At 40.8% G+C, this 24,728-nt stretch overlaps 9 non-coding genes across 9 annotated transcripts; all 9 read left to right on the top strand.

The window, feature by feature from the left end:
- The first annotated feature begins 794 nt into the window (after positions 1 to 794).
- trnat-agu (transfer RNA threonine (anticodon AGU)) lies at positions 795 to 868 on the top strand. The gene has a single exon. It is a non-coding gene; the product is annotated as a tRNA-Thr (tRNA).
- A 1,302-nt stretch (positions 869 to 2,170) lies between these two features.
- On the top strand, positions 2,171 to 2,244 carry trnat-agu (transfer RNA threonine (anticodon AGU)). The gene has a single exon. It is a non-coding gene; the product is annotated as a tRNA-Thr (tRNA).
- Positions 2,245 to 4,922: 2,678 nt separating this feature from the next.
- trnat-agu (transfer RNA threonine (anticodon AGU)) lies at positions 4,923 to 4,996 on the top strand. Its single transcript has one exon. It is a non-coding gene; the product is annotated as a tRNA-Thr (tRNA).
- A 1,660-nt stretch (positions 4,997 to 6,656) lies between these two features.
- On the top strand, positions 6,657 to 6,728 carry trnah-gug (transfer RNA histidin (anticodon GUG)). Its single transcript has one exon. It is a non-coding gene; the product is annotated as a tRNA-His (tRNA).
- Positions 6,729 to 7,674: 946 nt separating this feature from the next.
- Positions 7,675 to 7,748, top strand: trnat-agu (transfer RNA threonine (anticodon AGU)). The gene has a single exon. It is a non-coding gene; the product is annotated as a tRNA-Thr (tRNA).
- A 1,303-nt stretch (positions 7,749 to 9,051) lies between these two features.
- On the top strand, positions 9,052 to 9,125 carry trnat-agu (transfer RNA threonine (anticodon AGU)). The gene has a single exon. It is a non-coding gene; the product is annotated as a tRNA-Thr (tRNA).
- A 3,037-nt stretch (positions 9,126 to 12,162) lies between these two features.
- trnah-gug (transfer RNA histidin (anticodon GUG)) lies at positions 12,163 to 12,234 on the top strand. Its single transcript has one exon. It is a non-coding gene; the product is annotated as a tRNA-His (tRNA).
- Positions 12,235 to 13,538: 1,304 nt separating this feature from the next.
- Positions 13,539 to 13,610, top strand: trnah-gug (transfer RNA histidin (anticodon GUG)). Its single transcript has one exon. It is a non-coding gene; the product is annotated as a tRNA-His (tRNA).
- A 1,304-nt stretch (positions 13,611 to 14,914) lies between these two features.
- trnah-gug (transfer RNA histidin (anticodon GUG)) lies at positions 14,915 to 14,986 on the top strand. Its single transcript has one exon. It is a non-coding gene; the product is annotated as a tRNA-His (tRNA).
- Positions 14,987 to 24,728: the final 9,742 nt, after the last annotated feature.

Here is a 24,728-nt window from a genome sequence, read left to right as displayed (position 1 = left end):
TTTTACCATTTTTAAGCTCCAGAGCCAAATGAGAAATGCAGTGTCCTCGAACGACCAACATTATGAAGAAATAGTATATGATTCTGAATGTTCACTCATATCTCGCGACCCACCTATGACATGTTAATAACCGCTTTGGGTCCCAAATCATAGTTTAAGAATTCATGTCAGAGGTTCTTGAGTTTATTCATCTCGAGACCCAAATGAAAAATGTACTGTCCTCGAATGATCATAGTTACGAAGAAATAGTATGTGATTACCATTGATTACTGATATCTCGCTACCCACCTCTCACCAGTGTTGCCAACTTAGCGACTTTGTCGCTATATTTAGGAGGTATTCAGAAAAAAGACAAGAATCGACAGAAGAAAGTTCAATTGTAGTTCTAAACATACTTAGGGTGTTTTTTACTCACTTTTTGTCTCTCCCGAGACGTTATTCCTCTCTCCTACAGCGTCAATCACAATTACATCCACTTGGCCAATTATGAAAATTATGTGATGACGTCATTTAGCGACTTCTAGCTACTTTTAGGACCAGCAATAGCTACTTTCCTTCCTGAGGATTTGGCAACACTGCCTCTCACATGCTCAGGCCCACTTTGCGTCCCAAAACGTAGCTTAAGAAACCCTGTTGCTAGACAATTGAAGGTGTCTGTATCGTTTCCAATATTAGTAAAAGACATCTCTTTTGTGATGTGATTTTGCTAGACAGAGATGTGGGTTAAATTAATGAGACTGGTTTGATTCAAATAGGTGTGGGTGTTCACATCTGCAACAAATATGACTTTTATGGGTGCTGTGGCTTAGTTGGTTAAAGTGCCTGTCTAGTAAACAGGAGATCCTGAGTTCAAATCTCAGCAGTACCTTTTTATTGTTCACATTGGTGGAGAAGGTCAGAGGGGAGGGCACTCAGGTTTTCTCACCAATGGGTTTAGAGAATTAGAGATGACGTGAGGAGGATGCAATTGAGATATTCCAATGTCACGGAAAAAGGGCACTTTTTGAATGAGAAAAAACCTACCGACTGTGTAAAGCTCCACTGTTTCTTCAGTTTATTCATTATCGAGACCAAAATGAAAAGAGTTTAGCCAGCTTGTGCACATCACTTTCACAGCCTATGTAGGCTTTACAAAGCCAACTCTTGTAGCCGGCCGTGATCGTATAGTGGTTAGTACTCTGCATTGTGGTCGCAGCAACCCCGGTTCGAATCCGGGTCACAGCACTGCAATGTAATTTTAGAAGGGTTGTTTTTTGAATGAGTTAAGACTTACTATGCAAGCTAAGAAACTCAGCAACTCTGCCGTTTGACAAAGTTCCCCACCATATTGTAGGTTAATTACTTACACGAAATGATTCATCGGCTGTTTCAGACGTTTTTACAATTTTTAAGCTCCAGAGCCAAATGAGAAATGCAGTGTCCTCGAACGACCAACATTATGAAGTAATAGTATATGATTCTGAATGTTCACTCATATCTCGCGACCCACCTATGACATGTTAATAACCGCTTTGGGTCCCAAATCATAGTTTAAGAATTCATGTCAGAGGTTCTTGAGTTTATTCATCTCGAGACCCAAATGAAAAATGTACTGTCCTCGAATGATCATAGTTACGAAGAAATAGTATGTGATTACCATTGATTACTGATATCTCGCTACCCACCTCTCACCAGTGTTGCCAACTTAGCGACTTTGTCGCTATATTTAGGAGGTATTCAGAAAAAAGACAAGAATCGACAGAAGAAAGTTCAATTGTAGTTCTAAACATACTTAGGGTGTTTTTTACTCACTTTTTGTCTCTCCCGAGACGTTATTCCTCTCTCCTACAGCGTCAATCACAATTACATCCACTTGGCCAATTATGAAAATTATGTGATGACGTCATTTAGCGACTTCTAGCTACTTTTAGGACCAGCAATAGCTACTTTCCTTCCTGAGGATTTGGCAACACTGCCTCTCACATGCTCAGGCCCACTTTGCGTCCCAAAACGTAGCTTAAGAAACCCTGTTGCTAGACAATTGAAGGTGTCTGTATCGTTTCCAATATTAGTAAAAGACATCTCTTTTGTGATGTGATTTTGCTAGACAGAGATGTGGGTTAAATTAATGAGACTGGTTTGATTCAAATAGGTGTGGGTGTTCACATCTGCAACAAATATGACTTTTATGGGTGCTGTGGCTTAGTTGGTTAAAGTGCCTGTCTAGTAAACAGGAGATCCTGAGTTCAAATCTCAGCAGTACCTTTTTATTGTTCACATTGGTGGAGAAGGTCAGAGGGGAGGGCACTCAGGTTTTCTCACCAATGGGTTTAGAGAATTAGAGATGACGTGAGGAGGATGCAATTGAGATATTCCAATGTCACGGAAAAAGGGCACTTTTTGAATGAGAATAAAACCTACCGACTGTGTAAAGCTCCACTGTTTCTTCAGTTTATTCATTATCGAGACCAAAATGAAAAGAGTTTAGCCAGCTTGTGCACATCACTTTCACAGCCTATGTAGGCTTTACAAAGCCAACTCTTGTAGCCGGCCGTGATCGTATAGTGGTAAGTACTCTGCGTTGTGGTCGCAGCAACCCCGGTTCGAATCCGGGTCACAGCACTGCAATGTAATTTTAGAAGGGTTGTTTTTTGAATGAGTTAAGACTTACTATGCAAGCTAAGAAACTCAGCAACTCTGCCGTTTGACAAAGTTCCCCACCATATTGTAGGTTAATTACTTACACGAAATGATTCATCTGCTGTTTCAGACGTTTTTACAATTTTTAAGCTCCAGAGCCAAATGAGAAATGCAGTGTCCTCGAACGACCAACATTATGAAGTAATAGTATATGATTCTGAATGTTCACTCATATCTCGCGACCCACCTATGACATGTTAATAACCGCTTTGGGTCCCAAATCATAGTTTAAGAATTCATGTCAGAGGTTCTTGAGTTTATTCATCTCGAGACCCAAATGAAAAATGTACTGTCCTCGAATGATCATAGTTACGAAGAAATAGTATGTGATTACCATTGATTACTGATATCTCGCTACCCACCTCTCACCAGTGTTGCCAACTTAGCGACTTTGTCGCTATATTTAGTGAGTATTCAGAAAAAAGACAAGAATCGACAGAAGAAAGTTCAATTGTAGTTCTAAACATACTTAGGGTGTTTTTTACTCACTTTTTGTCTCTCCCGAGACGTTATTCCTCTCTCCTACAGCGTCAATCACAATTACATCCACTTGGCCAATTATGAAAATTATGTGATGACGTCATTTAGCGACTTCTAGCTACTTTTAGGACCAGCAATAGCTACTTTCCTTCCTGAGGATTTGGCAACACTGCCTCTCACATGCTCAGGCCCACTTTGCGTCCCAAAACGTAGCTTAAGAAACCCTGTTGCTAGACAATTGAAGGTGTCTGTATCGTTTCCAATATTAGTAAAAGACATCTCTTTTGTGATGTGATTTTGCTAGACAGAGATGTGGGTTAAATGAATGAGACTGGTTTGATTCAAATAGGTGTGGGTGTTCACATCTGCAACATATATGACTTTTATGGGTGCTGTGGCTTAGTTGGTTAAAGTCCCTGTCTAGTAAACAGGAGATCCTGAGTTCAAATCTCAGCAGTACCTTTTTATTGTTCACATTGGTGGAGAAGGTCAGAGGGGAGGGCACTCAGGTTTTCTCACCAATGGGTTTAGAGAATTAGAGATGACGTGAGGAGGATGCAATTGAGATATTCCAATGTCACGGAAAAAGGGCACTTTTTGAATGAGAAAAATCCTACCGACTGTGTAAAGCTCCACTGTTTCTTCAGTTTATTCATTATCGAGACCAAAATGAAAAGAGTTTAGCCAGCTTGTGCACATCACTTTCACAGCCTATGTAGGCTTTACAAAGCCAACTCTTGTAGCCGGCCGTGATCGTATAGTGGTTAGTACTCTGCGTTGTGGTCGCAGCAACCCGGGTTCGAATCCGGGTCACGGCACTGCAATGTAATTTTAGAAGGGTTGTTATTTGAATGAGTTAAGACTTACTATGCAAGCTAAGAAACTCAGCAACTCTGCCGTTTGACAAAGTTCCCCACCATATTGTAGGTTAATTACTTACACGAAATGATTAATCTGCTGTTTCAAACTTTTTACCATTTTTAAGCTCCAGAGCCAAATGAGAAATGCAGTGTCCTCGAACGACCAACATTATGAAGAAATAGTATATGATTCTGAATGTTCACTCATATCTCGCGACCCACCTATGACATGTTAATAACCGCTTTGGGTCCCAAATCATAGTTTAAGAATTCATGTCAGAGGTTCTTGAGTTTATTCATCTCGAGACCCAAATGAAAAATGTACTGTCCTCGAATGATCATAGTTACGAAGAAATAGTATGTGATTACCATTGATTACTGATATCTCGCTACCCACCTCTCACCAGTGTTGCCAACTTAGCGACTTTGTCGCTATATTTAGGAGGTATTCAGAAAAAAGACAAGAATCGACAGAAGAAAGTTCAATTGTAGTTCTAAACATACTTAGGGTGTTTTTTACTCACTTTTTGTCTCTCCCGAGACGTTATTCCTCTCTCCTACAGCGTCAATCACAATTACATCCACTTGGCCAATTATGAAAATTATGTGATGACGTCATTTAGCGACTTCTAGCTACTTTTAGGACCAGCAATAGCTACTTTCCTTCCTGAGGATTTGGCAACACTGCCTCTCACATGCTCAGGCCCACTTTGCGTCCCAAAACGTAGCTTAAGAAACCCTGTTGCTAGACAATTGAATGTGTCTGTATCGTTTCCAATATTAGTAAAAGACATCTCTTTTGTGATGTGATTTTGCTAGACTGAGATGTGGGTTAAATTAATGAGACTGGTTTGATTCAAATAGGTGTGGGTGTTCACATCTGCAACATATATGACTTTTATGGGTGCTGTGGCTTAGTTGGTTAAAGTGCCTGTCTAGTAAACAGGAGATCCTGAGTTCAAATCTCAGCAGTACCTTTTTATTGTTCACATTGGTGGAGAAGGTCAGAGGGGAGGGCACTCAAGTTTCCTCACCAATGGGTTTAGAGAATTAGAGATGACGTGAGGAGGATGCAATTGAGATATTCCAATGTCACGGAAAAAGGGCACTTTTTGAATGAGAAAAAACCTACCGACTGTGTAAAGCTCCACTGTTTCTTCAGTTTATTCATTATCGAGACCAAAATGAAAAGAGTTTAGCCAGCTTGTGCACATCACTTTCACAGCCTATGTAGGCTTTACAAAGCCAACTCTTGTAGCCGGCCGTGATCGTATAGTGGTTAGTACTCTGCGTTGTGGTCGCAGCAACCCTGGTTCGAATCCGGGTCACGGCGCTGCAATGTAATTTTAGAAGGGTTGTTTTTTAAATGAGTTAAGACTTACTATGCAAGCTAAGAAACTCAGCAACTCTGCCGTTTGACAAAGTTCCCCACCATATTGTAGGTTAATTACTTACACAAAATGATTCATCTGCTGTTTCAGACGTTTTTACCATTTTTAAGCTCCAGAGCCAAATGAGAAATGCAGTGTCCTCGAACGACCAACATTATGAAGAAATAGTATATGATTCTGAATGTTCACTCATATCTCGCGACCCACCTATGACATGTTAATAACCGCTTTGGGTCCCAAATCATAGTTTAAGAATTCATGTCAGAGGTTCTTGAGTTTATTCATCTCGAGACCCAAATGAAAAATGTACTGTCCTCGAATGATCATAGTTACGAAGAAATAGTATGTGATTACCATTGATTACTGATATCTCGCTACCCACCTCTCACCAGTGTTGCCAACTTAGCGACTTTGTCGCTATATTTAGGAGGTATTCAGAAAAAAGACAAGAATCGACAGAAGAAAGTTCAATTGTAGTTCTAAACATACTTAGGGTGTTTTTTACTCACTTTTTGTCTCTCCCGAGACGTTATTCCTCTCTCCTACAGCGTCAATCACAATTACATCCACTTGGCCAATTATGAAAATTATGTGATGACGTCATTTAGCGACTTCTAGCTACTTTTAGGACCAGCAATAGCTACTTTCCTTCCTGAGGATTTGGCAACACTGCCTCTCACATGCTCAGGCCCACTTTGCGTCCCAAAACGTAGCTTAAGAAACCCTGTTGCTAGACAATTGAAGGTGTCTGTATCGTTTCCAATATTAGTAAAAGACATCTCTTTTGTGATGTGATTTTGCTAGACAGAGATGTGGGTTAAATTAATGAGACTGGTTTGATTCAAATAGGTGTGGGTGTTCACATCTGCAACATATATGACTTTTATGGGTGCTGTGGCTTAGTTGGTTAAAGTCCCTGTCTAGTAAACAGGAGATCCTGAGTTCAAATCTCAGCAGTACCTTTTTATTGTTCACATTGGTGGAGAAGGTCAGAGGGGAGGGCACTCAGGTTTTCTCACCAATGGGTTTAGAGAATTAGAGATGACGTGAGGAGGATGCAATTGAGATATTCCAATGTCACGGAAAAAGGGCACTTTTTGAATGAGAAAAAACCTACCGACTGTGTAAAGCTCCACTGTTTCTTCAGTTTATTCATTATCGAGACCAAAATGAAAAGAGTTTAGCCAGCTTGTGCACATCACTTTCACAGCCTATGTAGGCTTTACAAAGCCAACTCTTGTAGCCGGCCGTGATCGTATAGTGGTTAGTACTCTGCGTTGTGGTCGCAGCAACCCCGGTTCGAATCCGGGTCACGGCACTGCAATGTAATTTTAGAAGGGTTGTTTTTTGAATGAGTTAAGACTTACTATGCAAGCTAAGAAACTCAGCAACTCTGCCGTTTGACAAAGTTCCCCACCATATTGTAGGTTAATTACTTACACAAAATGATTCATCTGCTGTTTCAGACGTTTTTACCATTTTTAAGCTCGAGAGCCAAATGAGAAATGCAGTGTCCTCGAACGACCAACATTATGAAGAAATAGTGTATGATTCCGAATGTTCACTCATATCTCGCGACCCACCTATGACATGTTAATAACCGCTTTGGGTCCCAAATCATAGTTTAAGAATTCATGTCAGAGGTTCTTGAGTTTATTCATCTCGAGACCCAAATGAAAAATGTACTGTCCTCGAATGATCATAGTTACGAAGAAATAGTATGTGATTACCATTGATTACTGATATCTCGCTACCCACCTCTCACCAGTGTTGCCAACTTAGCGACTTTGTCGCTATATTTAGGAGGTATTCAGAAAAAAGACAAGAATCGACAGAAGAAAGTTCAATTGTAGTTCTAAACATACTTAGGGTGTTTTTTACTCACTTTTTGTCTCTCCCGAGACGTTATTCCTCTCTCCTACAGCGTCAATCACAATTACATCCACTTGGCCAATTATGAAAATTATGTGATGACGTCATTTAGCGACTTCTAGCTACTTTTAGGACCAGCAATAGCTACTTTCCTTCCTGAGGATTTGGCAACACTGCCTCTCACATGCTCAGGCCCACTTTGCGTCCCAAAACGTAGCTTAAGAAACCCTGTTGCTAGACAATTGAAGGTGTCTGTATCGTTTCCAATATTAGTAAAAGACATCTCTTTTGTGATGTGATTTTGCTAGACAGAGATGTGGGTTAAATTAATGAGACTGGTTTGATTCAAATAGGTGTGGGTGTTCACATCTGCAACAAATATGACTTTTATGGGTGCTGTGGCTTAGTTGGTTAAAGTGCCTGTCTAGTAAACAGGAGATCCTGAGTTCAAATCTCAGCAGTACCTTTTTATTGTTCACATTGGTGGAGAAGGTCAGAGGGGAGGGCACTCAGGTTTTCTCACCAATGGGTTTAGAGAATTAGAGATGACGTGAGGAGGATGCAATTGAGATATTCCAATGTCACGGAAAAAGGGCACTTTTTGAATGAGAATAAAACCTACCGACTGTGTAAAGCTCCACTGTTTCTTCAGTTTATTCATTATCGAGACCAAAATGAAAAGAGTTTAGCCAGCTTGTGCACATCACTTTCACAGCCTATGTAGGCTTTACAAAGCCAGCTCTTAGAGCCGGCCGTGAACGTATAGTGGTTAGTACTCTGCGTTGTGGTCGCAGCAACCCCGGTTCGAATCCGGGTCACGGCACTGCAATGTAATTTTAGAAGGGTTGTTTTTTGAATGAGTTAAGACTTACTATGCAAGCTAAGAAACTCAGCAACTCTGCCGTTTGACAAAGTTCCCCACCATATTGTAGGTTAATTACTTACACAAAATGATTCATCTGCTGTTTCAGACGTTTTTACCATTTTTAAGCTCGAGAGCCAAATGAGAAATGCAGTGTCCTCGAACGACCAACATTATGAAGAAATAGTGTATGATTCCGAATGTTCACTCATATCTCGCGACCCACCTATGACATGTTAATAACCGCTTTGGGTCCCAAATCATAGTTTAAGAATTCATGTCAGAGGTTCTTGAGTTTATTCATCTCGAGACCCAAATGAAAAATGTACTGTCCTCGAATGATCATAGTTACGAAGAAATAGTATGTGATTACCATTGATTACTGATATCTCGCTACCCACCTCTCACCAGTGTTGCCAACTTAGCGACTTTGTCGCTATATTTAGGAGGTATTCAGAAAAAAGACAAGAATCGACAGAAGAAAGTTCAATTGTAGTTCTAAACATACTTAGGGTGTTTTTTACTCACTTTTTGTCTCTCCCGAGACGTTATTCCTCTCTCCTACAGCGTCAATCACAATTACATCCACTTGGCCAATTATGAAAATTATGTGATGACGTCATTTAGCGACTTCTAGCTACTTTTAGGACCAGCAATAGCTACTTTCCTTCCTGAGGATTTGGCAACACTGCCTCTCACATGCTCAGGCCCACTTTGCGTCCCAAAACGTAGCTTAAGAAACCCTGTTGCTAGACAATTGAAGGTGTCTGTATCGTTTCCAATATTAGTAAAAGACATCTCTTTTGTGATGTGATTTTGCTAGACAGAGATGTGGGTTAAATTAATGAGACTGGTTTGATTCAAATAGGTGTGGGTGTTCACATCTGCAACAAATATGACTTTTATGGGTGCTGTGGCTTAGTTGGTTAAAGTGCCTGTCTAGTAAACAGGAGATCCTGAGTTCAAATCTCAGCAGTACCGTTTTATTGTTCACATTGGTGGAGAAGGTCAGAGGGGAGGGCACTCAGGTTTTCTCACCAATGGGTTTAGAGAATTAGAGATGACGTGAGGAGGATGCAATTGAGATATTCCAATGTCACGGAAAAAGGGCACTTTTTGAATGAGAATAAAACCTACCGACTGTGTAAAGCTCCACTGTTTCTTCAGTTTATTCATTATCGAGACCAAAATGAAAAGAGTTTAGCCAGCTTGTGCACATCACTTTCACAGCCTATGTAGGCTTTACAAAGCCAACTCTTGTAGCCGGCCGTGATCGTATAGTGGTAAGTACTCTGCGTTGTGGTCGCAGCAACCCCGGTTCGAATCCGGGTCACAGCACTGCAATGTAATTTTAGAAGGGTTGTTTTTTGAATGAGTTAAGACTTACTATGCAAGCTAAGAAACTCAGCAACTCTGCCGTTTGACAAAGTTCCCCACCATATTGTAGGTTAATTACTTACACGAAATGATTCATCTGCTGTTTCAGACGTTTTTACAATTTTTAAGCTCCAGAGCCAAATGAGAAATGCAGTGTCCTCGAACGACCAACATTATGAAGTAATAGTATATGATTCTGAATGTTCACTCATATCTCGCGACCCACCTATGACATGTTAATAACCGCTTTGGGTCCCAAATCATAGTTTAAGAATTCATGTCAGAGGTTCTTGAGTTTATTCATCTCGAGACCCAAATGAAAAATGTACTGTCCTCGAATGATCATAGTTACGAAGAAATAGTATGTGATTACCATTGATTACTGATATCTCGCTACCCACCTCTCACCAGTGTTGCCAACTTAGCGACTTTGTCGCTATATTTAGGAGGTATTCAGAAAAAAGACAAGAATCGACAGAAGAAAGTTCAATTGTAGTTCTAAACATACTTAGGGTGTTTTTTACTCACTTTTTGTCTCTCCCGAGACGTTATTCCTCTCTCCTACAGCGTCAATCACAATTACATCCACTTGGCCAATTATGAAAATTATGTGATGACGTCATTTAGCGACTTCTAGCTACTTTTAGGACCAGCAATAGCTACTTTCCTTCCTGAGGATTTGGCAACACTGCCTCTCACATGCTCAGGCCCACTTTGCGTCCCAAAACGTAGCTTAAGAAACCCTGTTGCTAGACAATTGAAGGTGTCTGTATCGTTTCCAATATTAGTAAAAGACATCTCTTTTGTGATGTGATTTTGCTAGACAGAGATGTGGGTTAAATTAATGAGACTGGTTTGATTCAAATAGGTGTGGGTGTTCACATCTGCAACATATTTGACTTTTATGGGTGCTGTGGCTTAGTTGGTTAAAGTGCCTGTCTAGTAAACAGGAGATCCTGAGTTCAAATCTCAGCAGTGCCTTTTTATTGTTCACATTGGTGGAGAAGGTCAGAGGGGAGGGCACTCAGGTTTTCTCACCAATGGGTTTAGAGAATTAGAGATGACGTGAGGAGGATGCAATTGAGATATTCCAATGTCACGGAAAAAGGGCACTTTTTGAATGAGAAAAAACCTACCGACTGTGTAAAGCTCCACTGTTTCTTCAGTTTATTCATTATCGAGACCAAAATGAAAAGAGTTTAGCCAGCTTGTGCACATCACTTTCACAGCCTATGTAGGCTTTACAAAGCCAGCTCTTGTAGCCGGCCGTGATCGTATAGTGGTTAGTACTCTGCGTTGTGGTCGCAGCAACCCTGGTTCGAATCCGGGTCACGGCACTGCAATGTAATTTTAGAAGGGTTGTTTTTTGAATGAGTTAAGACTTACTATGCAAGCTAAGAAACTCAGCAACTCTGCCGTTTGACAAAGTTCCCCACCATATTGTAGGTTAATTACTTACACAAAATGATTCATCTGCTGTTTCAGACGTTTTTACCATTTTTAAGCTCGAGAGCCAAATGAGAAATGCAGTGTCCTCGAACGACCAACATTATGAAGAAATAGTGTATGATTCCGAATGTTCACTCATATCTCGCGACCCACCTATGACATGTTAATAACCGCTTTGGGTCCCAAATCATAGTTTAAGAATTCATGTCAGAGGTTCTTGAGTTTATTCATCTCGAGACCCAAATGAAAAATGTACTGTCCTCGAATGATCATAGTTACGAAGAAATAGTATGTGATTACCATTGATTACTGATATCTCGCTACCCACTTCTCACCAGTGTTGCCAACTTAGCGACTTTGTCGCTATATTTAGTGAGTATTCAGAAAAAAGACAAGAATCGACAGAAGAAAGTTCAATTGTAGTTCTAAACATACTTAGGGTGTTTTTTACTCACTTTTTGTCTCTCCCGAGACGTTATTCCTCTCTCCTACAGCGTCAATCACAATTACATCCACTTGGCCAATTATGAAAATGATGTGATGACGTCATTTAGCGACTTCTAGCTACTTTTAGGACCAGCAATAGCTACTTTCCTTCCTGAGGATTTGGCAACACTGCCTCTCACATGCTCAGGCCCACTTTGCGTCCCAAAACGTAGCTTAAGAAACCCTGTTGCTAGACAATTGAAGGTGTCTGTATCGTTTCCAATATTAGTAAAAGACATCTCTTTTGTGATGTGATTTTGCTAGACAGAGATGTGGGTTAAATTAATGAGACTGGTTTGATTCAAATAGGTGTGGGTGTTCACATCTGCAACATATATGACTTTTATGGGTGCTGTGGCTTAGTTGGTTAAAGTACCTGTCTAGTAAACAGGAGATCCTGAGTTCAAATCTCAGCAGTGCCTTTTTATTGTTCACATTGGTGGAGAAGGTCAGAGGGGAGGGCACTCAGGTTTTCTCACCAATGGGTTTAGAGAATTAGAGATGACGTGAGGAGGATGCAATTGAGATATTCCAATGTCACGGAAAAAGGGCACTTTTTGAATGAGAAAAAACCTACCGACTGTGTAAAGCTCCACTGTTTCTTCAGTTTATTCATTATCGAGACCAAAATGAAAAGAGTTTAGCCAGCTTGTGCACATCACTTTCACAGCCTATGTAGGCTTTTCAAAGCCAGCTCTTGTAGCCGGCCGTGATCGTATAGTGGTTAGTACTCTGCGTTGTGGTCGCAGCAACCCCGGTTCGAATCCGGGTCACGGCACTGCAATGTAATTTTAGAAGGGTTGTTTTTTGAATGAGTTAAGACTTACTATGCAAGCTAAGAAACTCAGCAACTCTGCCGTTTGACAAAGTTCCCCACCATATTGTAGGTTAATTACTTACACAAAATGATTCATCTGCTGTTTCAGACGTTTTTACCACTTTTAAGCTCGAGAGCCAAATGAGAAATGCAGTGTCCTCGAACGACCAACATTATGAAGAAATAGTGTATGATTCCGAATGTTCACTCATATCTCGCGACCCACCTATGACATGTTAATAACCGCTTTGGGTCCCAAATCATAGTTTAAGAATTAATGTCAGAGGTTCTTGAGTTTATTCATCTCGAGACCCAAATGAAAAATGTACTGTCCTCGAATGATCATAGTTACGAAGAAATAGTATGTGATTACCATTGATTACTGATATCTCGCTACCCACTTCTCACCAGTGTTGCCAACTTAGCGACTTTGTCGCTATATTTAGTGAGTATTCAGAAAAAAGACAAGAATCGACAGAAGAAAGTTCAATTGTAGTTCTAAACATACTTAGGGTGTTTTTTACTCACTTTTTGTCTCTCCCGAGACGTTATTCCTCTCTCCTACAGCGTCAATCACAATTACATCCACTTGGCCAATTATGAAAATGATGTGATGACGTCATTTAGCGACTTCTAGCTACTTTTAGGACCAGCAATAGCTACTTTCCTTCCTGAGGATTTGGCAACACTGCCTCTCACATGCTCAGGCCCACTTTGCGTCCCAAAACGTAGCTTAAGAAACCCTGTTGCTAGACAATTGAAGGTGTCTGTATCGTTTCCAATATTAGTAAAAGACATCTCTTTTGTGATGTGATTTTGCTAGACAGAGATGTGGGTTAAATTAATGAGACTGGTTTGATTCAAATAGGTGTGGGTGTTCACATCTGCAACATATATGACTTTTATGGGTGCTGTGGCTTAGTTGGTTAAAGTACCTGTCTAGTAAACAGGAGATCCTGAGTTCAAATCTCAGCAGTGCCTTTTTATTGTTCACATTGGTGGAGAAGGTCAGAGGGGAGGGCACTCAGGTTTTCTCACCAATGGGTTTAGAGAATTAGAGATGACGTGAGGAGGATGCAATTGAGATATTCCAATGTCACGGAAAAAGGGCACTTTTTGAATGAGAAAAAACCTACCGACTGTGTAAAGCTCCACTGTTTCTTCAGTTTATTCATTATCGAGACCAAAATGAAAAGAGTTTAGCCAGCTTGTGCACATCACTTTCACAGCCTATGTAGGCTTTTCAAAGCCAGCTCTTGTAGCCGGCCGTGATCGTATAGTGGTTAGTACTCTGCGTTGTGGTCGCAGCAACCCCGGTTCGAATCCGGGTCACGGCACTGCAATGTAATTTTAGAAGGGTTGTTTTTTGAATGAGTTAAGACTTACTATGCAAGCTAAGAAACTCAGCAACTCTGCCGTTTGACAAAGTTCCCCACCATATTGTAGGTTAATTACTTACACAAAATGATTCATCTGCTGTTTCAGACGTTTTTACCACTTTTAAGCTCGAGAGCCAAATGAGAAATGCAGTGTCCTCGAACGACCAACATTATGAAGAAATAGTGTATGATTCCGAATGTTCACTCATATCTCGCGACCCACCTATGACATGTTAATAACCGCTTTGGGTCCCAAATCATAGTTTAAGAATTAATGTCAGAGGTTCTTGAGTTTATTCATCTCGAGACCCAAATGAAAAATGTACTGTCCTCGAATGATCATAGTTACGAAGAAATAGTATGTGATTACCATTGATTACTGATATCTCGCTACCCACTTCTCACCAGTGTTGCCAACTTAGCGACTTTGTCGCTATATTTAGTGAGTATTCAGAAAAAAGACAAGAATCGACAGAAGAAAGTTCAATTGTAGTTCTAAACATACTTAGGGTGTTTTTTACTCACTTTTTGTCTCTCCCGAGACGTTATTCCTCTCTCCTACAGCGTCAATCACAATTACATCCACTTGGCCAATTATGAAAATGATGTGATGACGTCATTTAGCGACTTCTAGCTACTTTTAGGACCAGCAATAGCTACTTTCCTTCCTGAGGATTTGGCAACACTGCCTCTCACATGCTCAGGCCCACTTTGCGTCCCAAAACGTAGCTTAAGAAACCCTGTTGCTAGACAATTGAAGGTGTCTGTATCGTTTCCAATATTAGTAAAAGACATCTCTTTTGTGATGTGATTTTGCTAGAAAGAGATGTGGGTTAAATTAATGAGACTGGTTTGATTCAAATAGGTGTGGGTGTTCACATCTGCAACATATATGACTTTTAAGGGTGCTGTGGCTTAGTTGGTTAAAGTGCCTGTCTAGTAAACAGGAGTTCCTGAGTTCAAATCTCAGCAGTACCTTTTTATTGTTCACATTGGTGGAGAAAGTCAGAGGGGAGGGCACTCAGGTTTTCTCACCAATGGGTTTAGAGAATTAGAGATGACGTGAGGAGGATGCAATTGAGATATTCCAATGTCACGGAAAAAGGGCACTTTTTGAATGAGAAAAAACCTACCGACTGTGTAAAGCTCCACTGTTTCTTCAGTTTATTCATTATCGAGACCAAAATGAAAAGAGTTTAGCCAGCTTGTGCACATCACTTTCACAGCCTATGTAGGCTTTACAAAGCCAGCTCTTGTAGCCGGCCGTGATCGTATAGTGGTTAGTACTCTGCGTTGTGGTCGCAGCAACCCCGGTTCGAATCCGGGTCACGGCACTGCAATGTAATTTTAGAAGGGTTGTTTTTTGAATGAGTTAAGACTTACTATGCAAGCTAAGAAACTCAGCAACTCTGCCGTTTGACAAAGTTCCCCACCATATTGTAGGTTAATTACTTACACAAAATGATTAATCTGCTGTTTCAGACGTTTTTACCACTTTTAAGCTCCAGAGCCAAATGAGAAATGCAGTGTCCTCGAACGACCAACATTATGAAGAAATAGTGTATGATTCCGAATGTTCACTCATATCTCGCGACCCACCTATGACATGTTAATAACCGCTTTGGGTCCCAAATCATAGTTTAAGAATTAATGTCAGAGGTTCTTGAGTTTATTCATCTCGAGACCCAAATGAAAAATGTACTGTCCTCGAATGATCATAGTTACGAAGAAATAGTATGTGATTACCATTGATTACTGATATCTCGCTACCCACTTCTCACCAGTGTTGCCAACTTAGCGACTTTGTCGCTATATTTAGTGAGTATTCAGAAAAAAGACAAGAATCGACAGAAGAAAGTTCAATTGTAGTTCTAAACATACTTAGGGTGTTTTTTACTCACTTTTTGTCTCTCCCGAGACGTTATTCCTCTCTCCTACAGCGTCAATCACAATTACATCCACTTGGCCAATTATGAAAATGATGTGATGACGTCATTTAGCGACTTCTAGCTACTTTTAGGACCAGCAATAGCTACTTTCCTTCCTGAGGATTTGGCAACACTGCCTCTCACATGCTCAGGCCCACTTTGCGTCCCAAAACGTAGCTTAAGAAACCCTGTTGCTAGACAATTGAAGGTGTCTGTATCGTTTCCAATATTAGTAAAAGACATCTCTTTTGTGATGTGATTTTGCTAGAAAGAGATGTGGGTTAAATTAATGAGACTGGTTTGATTCAAATAGGTGTGGGTGTTCACATCTGCAACATATATGACTTTTAAGGGTGCTGTGGCTTAGTTGGTTAAAGTGCCTGTCTAGTAAACAGGAGTTCCTGAGTTCAAATCTCAGCAGTACCTTTTTATTGTTCACATTGGTGGAGAAAGTCAGAGGGGAGGGCACTCAGGTTTTCTCACCAATGGGTTTAGAGAATTAGAGATGACGTGAGGAGGATGCAATTGAGATATTCCAATGTCACGGAAAAAGGGCACTTTTTGAATGAGAAAAAACCTACCGACTGTGTAAAGCTCCACTGTTTCTTCAGTTTATTCATTATCGAGACCAAAATGAAAAGAGTTTAGCCAGCTTGTGCACATCACTTTCACAGCCTATGTAGGCTTTACAAAGCCAGCTCTTGTAGCCGGCCGTGATCGTATAGTGGTTAGTACTCTGCATTGTGGTCGCAGCAACCCCGGTTCGAATCCGGGTCACGGCACTGCAATGTAATTTTAGAAGGGTTGTTTTTTGAATGAGTTAAGACTTACTATGCAAGCTAAGAAACTCAGCAACTCTGCCGTTTGACAAAGTTCCCCACCATATTGTAGGTTAATTACTTACACGAAATGATTCATCTGCTGTTTCAGACGTTTTTACAATTTTTAAGCTCCAGAGCCAAATGAGAAATGCAGTGTCCTCGAACGACCAACATTATGAAGTAATAGTATATGATTCTGAATGTTCACTCATATCTCGCGACCCACCTATGACATGTTAATAACCGCTTTGGGTCCCAAATCATAGTTTAAGAATTCATGTCAGAGGTTCTTGAGTTTATTCATCTCGAGACCCAAATGAAAAATGTACTGTCCTCGAATGATCATAGTTACGAAGAAATAGTATGTGATTACCATTGATTACTGATATCTCGCTACCCACCTCTCACCAGTGTTGCCAACTTAGCGACTTTGTCGCTATATTTAGGAGGTATTCAGAAAAAAGACAAGAATCGACAGAAGAAAGTTCAATTGTAGTTCTAAACATACTTAGGGTGTTTTTTACTCACTTTTTGTCTCTCCCGAGACGTTATTCCTCTCTCCTACAGCGTCAATCACAATTACATCCACTTGGCCAATTATGAAAATTATGTGATGACGTCATTTAGCGACTTCTAGCTACTTTTAGGACCAGCAATAGCTACTTTCCTTCCTGAGGATTTGGCAACACTGCCTCTCACATGCTCAGGCCCACTTTGCGTCCCAAAACGTAGCTTAAGAAACCCTGTTGCTAGACAATTGAAGGTGTCTGTATCGTTTCCAATATTAGTAAAAGACATCTCTTTTGTGATGTGATTTTGCTAGACAGAGATGTGGGTTAAATTAATGAGACTGGTTTGATTCAAATAGGTGTGGGTGTTCACATCTGCAACATATTTGACTTTTATGGGTGCTGTGGCTTAGTTGGTTAAAGTGCCTGTCTAGTAAACAGGAGATCCTGAGTTCAAATCTCAGCAGTGCCTTTTTATTGTTCACATTGGTGGAGAAGGTCAGAGGGGAGGGCACTCAGGTTTTCTCACCAATGGGTTTAGAGAATTAGAGATGACGTGAGGAGGATGCAATTGAGATATTCCAATGTCACGGAAAAAGGGCACTTTTTGAATGAGAAAAAACCTACCGACTGTGTAAAGCTCCACTGTTTCTTCAGTTTATTCATTATCGAGACCAAAATGAAAAGAGTTTAGCCAGCTTGTGCACATCACTTTCACAGCCTATGTAGGCTTTACAAAGCCAGCTCTTGTAGCCGGCCGTGATCGTATAGTGGTTAGTACTCTGCGTTGTGGTCGCAGCAACCCTGGTTCGAATCCGGGTCACGGCACTGCAATGTAATTTTAGAAGGGTTGTTTTTTGAATGAGTTAAGACTTACTATGCAAGCTAAGAAACTCAGCAACTCTGCCGTTTGACAAAGTTCCCCACCATATTGTAGGTTAATTACTTACACAAAATGATTCATCTGCTGTTTCAGACGTTTTTACCATTTTTAAGCTCGAGAGCCAAATGAGAAATGCAGTGTCCTCGAACGACCAACATTATGAAGAAATAGTGTATGATTCCGAATGTTCACTCATATCTCGCGACCCACCTATGACATGTTAATAACCGCTTTGGGTCCCAAATCATAGTTTAAGAATTCATGTCAGAGGTTCTTGAGTTTATTCATCTCGAGACCCAAATGAAAAATGTACTGTCCTCGAATGATCATAGTTACGAAGAAATAGTATGTGATTACCATTGATTACTGATATCTCGCTACCCACTTCTCACCAGTGTTGCCAACTTAGCGACTTTGTCGCTATATTTAGTGAGTATTCAGAAAAAAGACAAGAATCGACAGAAGAAAGTTCAATTGTAGTTCTAAACATACTTAGGGTGTTTTTTACTCACTTTTTGTCTCTCCCGAGACGTTATTCCTCTCTCCTACAGCGTCAATCACAATTACATCCACTTGGCCAATTATGAAAATGATGTGATGACGTCATTTAGCGACTTCTAGCTACTTTTAGGACCAGCAATAGCTACTTTCCTTCCTGAGGATTTGGCAACACTGCCTCTCACATGCTCAGGCCCACTTTGCGTCCCAAAACGTAGCTTAAGAAACCCTGTTGCTAGACAATTGAAGGTGTCTGTATCGTTTCCAATATTAGTAAAAGACATCTCTTTTGTGATGTGATTTTGCTAGACAGAGATGTGGGTTAAATTAATGAGACTGGTTTGATTCAAATAGGTGTGGGTGTTCACATCTGCAACATATTTGACTTTTATGGGTGCTGTGGCTTAGTTGGTTAAAGTGCCTGTCTAGTAAACAGGAGATCCTGAGTTCAAATCTCAGCAGTGCCTTTTTATTGTTCACATTGGTGGAGAAGGTCAGAGGGGAGGGCACTCAGGTTTTCTCACCAATGGGTTTAGAGAATTAGAGATGACGTGAGGAGGATGCAATTGAGATATTCCAATGTCACGGAAAAAGGGCACTTTTTGAATGAGAAAAAACCTACCGACTGTGTAAAGCTCCACTGTTTCTTCAGTTTATTCATTATCGAGACCAAAATGAAAAGAGTTTAGCCAGCTTGTGCACATCACTTTCACAGCCTATGTAGGCTTTACAAAGCCAGCTCTTGTAGCCGGCCGTGATCGTATAGTGGTTAGTACTCTGCGTTGTGGTCGCAGCAACCCTGGTTCGAATCCGGGTCACGGCACTGCAATGTAATTTTAGAAGGGTTGTTTTTTGAATGAGTTAAGACTTACTATGCAAGCTAAGAAACTCAGCAACTCTGCCGTTTGACAAAGTTCCCCACCATATTGTAGGTTAATTACTTACACAAAATGATTCATCTGCTGTTTCAGACGTTTTTACCATTTTTAAGCTCGAGAGCCAAATGAGAAATGCAGTGTCCTCGAACGACCAACATTATGAAGAAATAGTGTATGATTCCGAATGTTCACTCATATCTCGCGACCCACCTATGACATGTTAATAACCGCTTTGGGTCCCAAATCATAGTTTAAGAATTCATGTCAGAGGTTCTTGAGTTTATTCATCTCGAGACCCAAATGAAAAATGTACTGTCCTCGAATGATCATAGTTACGAAGAAATAGTATGTGATTACCATTGATTACTGATATCTCGCTACCCACTTCTCACCAGTGTTGCCAACTTAGCGACTTTGTCGCTATATTTAGTGAGTATTCAGAAAAAAGACAAGAATCGACAGAAGAAAGTTCAATTGTAGTTCTAAACATACTTAGGGTGTTTTTTACTCACTTTTTGTCTCTCCCGAGACGTTATTCCTCTCTCCTACAGCGTCAATCACAATTACATCCACTTGGCCAATTATGAAAATGATGTGATGACGTCATTTAGCGACTTCTAGCTACTTTTAGGACCAGCAATAGCTACTTTCCTTCCTGAGGATTTGGCAACACTGCCTCTCACATGCTCAGGCCCACTTTGCGTCCCAAAACGTAGCTTAAGAAACCCTGTTGCTAGACAATTGAAGGTGTCTGTATCGTTTCCAATATTAGTAAAAGACATCTCTTTTGTGATGTGATTTTGCTAGAAAGAGATGTGGGTTAAATTAATGAGACTGGTTTGATTCAAATAGGTGTGGGTGTTCACATCTGCAACATATATGACTTTTAAGGGTGCTGTGGCTTAGTTGGTTAAAGTGCCTGTCTAGTAAACAGGAGTTCCTGAGTTCAAATCTCAGCAGTACCTTTTTATTGTTCACATTGGTGGAGAAAGTCAGAGGGGAGGGCACTCAGGTTTTCTCACCAATGGGTTTAGAGAATTAGAGATGACGTGAGGAGGATGCAATTGAGATATTCCAATGTCACGGAAAAAGGGCACTTTTTGAATGAGAAAAAACCTACCGACTGTGTAAAGCTCCACTGTTTCTTCAGTTTATTCATTATCGAGACCAAAATGAAAAGAGTTTAGCCAGCTTGTGCACATCACTTTCACAGCCTATGTAGGCTTTACAAAGCCAGCTCTTGGGGCCGGCCGTGATCGTATAGTGGTTAGTACTCTGTGTTGTGGTCGCAGCAACCCCGGTTCGAATCCGGGTCACGGCACTGCAATGTAATTTTAGAAGGGTTGTTTTTTGAATGAGTTAAGACTTACTATGCAAGCTAAGAAACTCAGCAACTCTGCCGTTTGACAAAGTTCCCCACCATATTGTAGGTTAATTACTTACACGAAATGATTCATCTGCTGTTTCAGACGTTTTTACAATTTTTAAGCTCGAGAGCCAAATGAGAAATGCAGTGTCCTCGAACGACCAACATTATGAAGAAATAGTGTATGATTCTGAATGTTCACTCATATCTCGCGACCCACCTATGACATGTTAATAACCGCTTTGGGTCCCAAATCATAGTTTAAGAATTCATGTCAGAGGTTCTTGAGTTTATTCATCTCGAGACCCAAATGAAAAATGTACTGTCCTCGAATGATCATAGTTACGAAGAAATAGTATGTGATTACCATTGATTACTGATATCTCGCTACCCACTTCTCACCAGTGTTGCCAACTTAGCGACTTTGTCGCTATATTTAGTGAGTATTCAGAAAAAAGACAAGAATCGACAGAAGAAAGTTCAATTGTAGTTCTAAACATACTTAGGGTGTTTTTTACTCACTTTTTGTCTCTCCCGAGACGTTATTCCTCTCTCCTACAGCGTCAATCACAATTACATCCACTTGGCCAATTATGAAAATGATGTGATGACGTCATTTAGCGACTTCTAGCTACTTTTAGGACCAGCAATAGCTACTTTCCTTCCTGAGGATTTGGCAACACTGCCTCTCACATGCTCAGGCCCACTTTGCGTCCCAAAACGTAGCTTAAGAAACCCTGTTGCTAGACAATTGAAGGTGTCTGTATCGTTTCCAATATTAGTAAAAGACATCTCTTTTGTGATGTGATTTTGCTAGAAAGAGATGTGGGTTAAATTAATGAGACTGGTTTGATTCAAATAGGTGTGGGTGTTCACATCTGCAACATATATGACTTTTATGGGTGCTGTGGCTTAGTTGGTTAAAGTGCCTGTCTAGTAAACGGGAGATCCTGAGTTCAAATCTCAGCAGTAATTTTTTATTGTTCACATTGGTGGAGAAGGTCAGAGGGGAGGGCACTCAGGTTTTCTCACCAATGGGTTTAGAGAATTAGAGATGACGTGAGGAGGATGCAATTGAGATATTCCAATGTCACGGAAAAAGGGCACTTTTTGAATGAGAAAAAACCTACCGACTGTGTAAAGCTCCACTGTTTCTTCAGTTTATTCATTATCGAGACCAAAATGAAAAGAGTTTAGCCAGCTTGTGCACATCACTTTCACAGCCTATGTAGGCTTTACAAAGCCAGCTCTTGTAGCCGGCCGTGATCGTATAGTGGTTAGTACTCTGCGTTGTGGTCGCAGCAACCCAGGTTCGAATCCGGGTCACGGCACTGCAATGTAATTTTAGAAGGGTTGTTTTTTGAATGAGTTAAGACTTACTATGCAAGCTAAGAAACTCAGCAACTCTGCCGTTTGACAAAGTTCCCCACCATATTGTAGGTTAATTACTTACACGAAATGATTCATCTGCTGTTTCAGACGTTTTTACAATTTTTAAGCTCGAGAGCCAAATGAGAAATGCAGTGTCCTCGAACGACCAACATTATGAAGAAATAGTGTATGATTCTGAATGTTCACTCATATCTCGCGACCCACCTATGACATGTTAATAACCGCTTTGGGTCCCAAATCATAGTTTAAGAATTCATGTCAGAGGTTCTTGAGTTTATTCATCTCGAGACCCAAATGAAAAATGTACTGTCCTCGAATGATCATAGTTACGAAGAAATAGTATGTGATTACCATTGATTACTGATATCTCGCTACCCACTTCTCACCAGTGTTGCCAACTTAGCGACTTTGTCGCTATATTTAGTGAGTATTCAGAAAAAAGACAAGAATCGACAGAAGAAAGTTCAATTGTAGTTCTAAACATACTTAGGGTGTTTTTTACTCACTTTTTGTCTCTCCCGAGACGTTATTCCTCTCTCCTACAGCGTCAATCACAATTACATCCACTTGGCCAATTATGAAAATGATGTGATGACGTCATTTAGCGACTTCTAGCTACTTTTAGGACCAGCAATAGCTACTTTCCTTCCTGAGGATTTGGCAACACTGCCTCTCACATGCTCAGGCCCACTTTGCGTCCCAAAACGTAGCTTAAGAAACCCTGTTGCTAGACAATTGAAGGTGTCTGTATCGTTTCCAATATTAGTAAAAGACATCTCTTTTGTGATGTGATTTTGCTAGAAAGAGATGTGGGTTAAATTAATGAGACTGGTTTGATTCAAATAGGTGTGGGTGTTCACATCTGCAACATATATGACTTTTATGGGTGCTGTGGCTTAGTTGGTTAAAGTGCCTGTCTAGTAAACGGGAGATCCTGAGTTCAAATCTCAGCAGTAATTTTTTATTGTTCACATTGGTGGAGAAGGTCAGAGGGGAGGGCACTCAGGTTTTCTCACCAATGGGTTTAGAGAATTAGAGATGACGTGAGGAGGATGCAATTGAGATATTCCAATGTCACGGAAAAAGGGCACTTTTTGAATGAGAAAAAACCTACCGACTGTGTAAAGCTCCACTGTTTCTTCAGTTTATTCATTATCGAGACCAAAATGAAAAGAGTTTAGCCAGCTTGTGCACATCACTTTCACAGCCTATGTAGGCTTTACAAAGCCAGCTCTTGGGGCCGGCCGTGATCGTATAGTGGTTAGTACTCTGTGTTGTGGTCGCAGCAACCCCGGTTCGAATCCGGGTCACGGCACTGCAATGTCATTTTAGAAGGGTTGTTTTTTGAATGAGTTAAGACTTACTATGCAAGCTAAGAAACTCAGCAACTCTGCCGTTTGACAAAGTTCCCCACCATATTGTAGGTTAATTACTTACACGAAATGATTCATCTGCTGTTTCAGACGTTTTTACAATTTTTAAGCTCGAGAGCCAAATGAGAAATGCAGTGTCCTCGAACGACCAACATTATGAAGAAATAGTATATGATTCTGAATGTTCACTCATATCTCGCGACTGTAAGGAAGTGCTATTTCTTATGCAGGTGACCAGCCTACTGCTATTACATTGCTATAACTGAGACAACGTATTTTCACAGTAAAACATGTTAGGTCCCATACAGGATAGCTCCCACACACACACACACAGCACACACACATTACACACACTAACTGCCGAGGACACACAGATAAGACATACACCCACACATTGGGAGGAAGAGACAGCCTTGACTTGCAGAAACCAGCGCACACACCTAATCTCCTTCTTAGCTGAACATTGTGTGACAAGGAACGGCACGGCAAGACTCAGAGGGATGACGGACGGCCCAACAGGGCCAATCCAAGAAGACTACACCTCAGCCTGAACCAACCCGAAGACCCGATCTTCTAGAATCAACCTACTTTCTGTTCTGTATATGAGACATGTGCACTCTGTTATCTGGGCTCTTTTCTGCTGGTTCCTTAAGAACCGAATGAAATGGGCCCGTATACGTTGTACCAGATATCTTTACTCATAATCAAACTGTCACTTGTCATACAATAGACCACCTTGTCTGAATCGATCCTTGACCGGCTCACCCTCCTACATATCCCATTATCAACAGAAACTTGGTAGCAGAGGGATGGTTTACTAACGACCCAGTCCAGAGTGGTTGATGTGGGTGTGAGGGGGCGAGTTGGTGAAAGGACGGTTCCCGGAGGACAGGTGAAAACCATTCGGGGGTGGACAACAATTCTGCTCAACTCGGGAAACTGATCTCTGGTCGACCACAAAATAAGGTAAGCAAAACCTGTTTTATCAAACTTTGCATATTGTCGAATAGTCATACCAAATTACGATCAGTAGTACCGAGTGTGGGTAAGAATTTTTGTGTAAATTTTACATAAATAATGGACTTGAAATTGACAGTGAAGTAAACATATGTGGTAATTAGAATATCCCGATAGTCCGGCATGAGAACGGTCCGGTGGCAGACACCGGTAAGGGATGAGTAGTAGTTAGAATATTCCGATAGTCCGGCTTGAGAACGGTCCGGTGGCAGACACCGGTAAGGGATATTTAGAAGTAGACCTAAATTAACTTACAACGTAGAATATTCTGATAGTCCGGCTTGCGAACGGTCCGGTGGCAGACACCGGTAAGGGATAAAATAGTCATTATAGAGTGCTACCGATAGTCCGGCTAGTGACCGGTCCGGCTTGAGTCCGGTAAGGTGATCTATAATTGAACATAGACGTGAC

The sequence above is a fragment of the Oncorhynchus mykiss genome, chromosome 16 (assembly GCF_057628025.1).
Source record: "Oncorhynchus mykiss isolate SJ-2025 chromosome 16, ASM5762802v1, whole genome shotgun sequence".
NCBI classification, from domain to species: Eukaryota; Metazoa; Chordata; class Actinopteri; order Salmoniformes; family Salmonidae; genus Oncorhynchus; species Oncorhynchus mykiss.
The sequence above is the reverse complement of the archived record's forward strand: the minus strand, read 5'-3'. Positions and strand labels throughout refer to the sequence as shown.